Source organism: Octopus bimaculoides, chromosome 3 (assembly GCF_001194135.2).
Source record: "Octopus bimaculoides isolate UCB-OBI-ISO-001 chromosome 3, ASM119413v2, whole genome shotgun sequence".
NCBI lineage: Eukaryota > Metazoa > Mollusca > Cephalopoda > Octopoda > Octopodidae > Octopus > Octopus bimaculoides.
In genome coordinates this window covers 91,320,085-91,320,469 of record NC_068983.1, presented here as the reverse complement: position 1 = coordinate 91,320,469, position 385 = coordinate 91,320,085, and positions in this window count along the sequence as shown.

The following is a 385-nucleotide window of genomic DNA, read 5'->3' as shown; positions in this document are numbered from 1 at the left end:
ATATATATAGATTTAAGGAATGGAGAAAACGCATGTTATAATTGCATACTTTATTCCTACATATGTTTCAAAGGATTACAACCTGTGTGATCCATAGGGATCTGTGATATTAAAATTGTAACCTTCTCTTCAGGGAATGCATGGGAATCATCTTAAACGTAAGACATTATGACCGAGTATGAAAACAATAGATGGATAAGGTTATGACGTGATTCACTTGAGAAAAACCGTTAGAAAATTGGATGCTACCGGATAGTGGGTTGGACAACACATACATATAAATGTGTGAAAACATACATAAATACATATACACATATACACATATACATACATAAATATACACATATATATACATATATATATATGTATATATATATATATATAT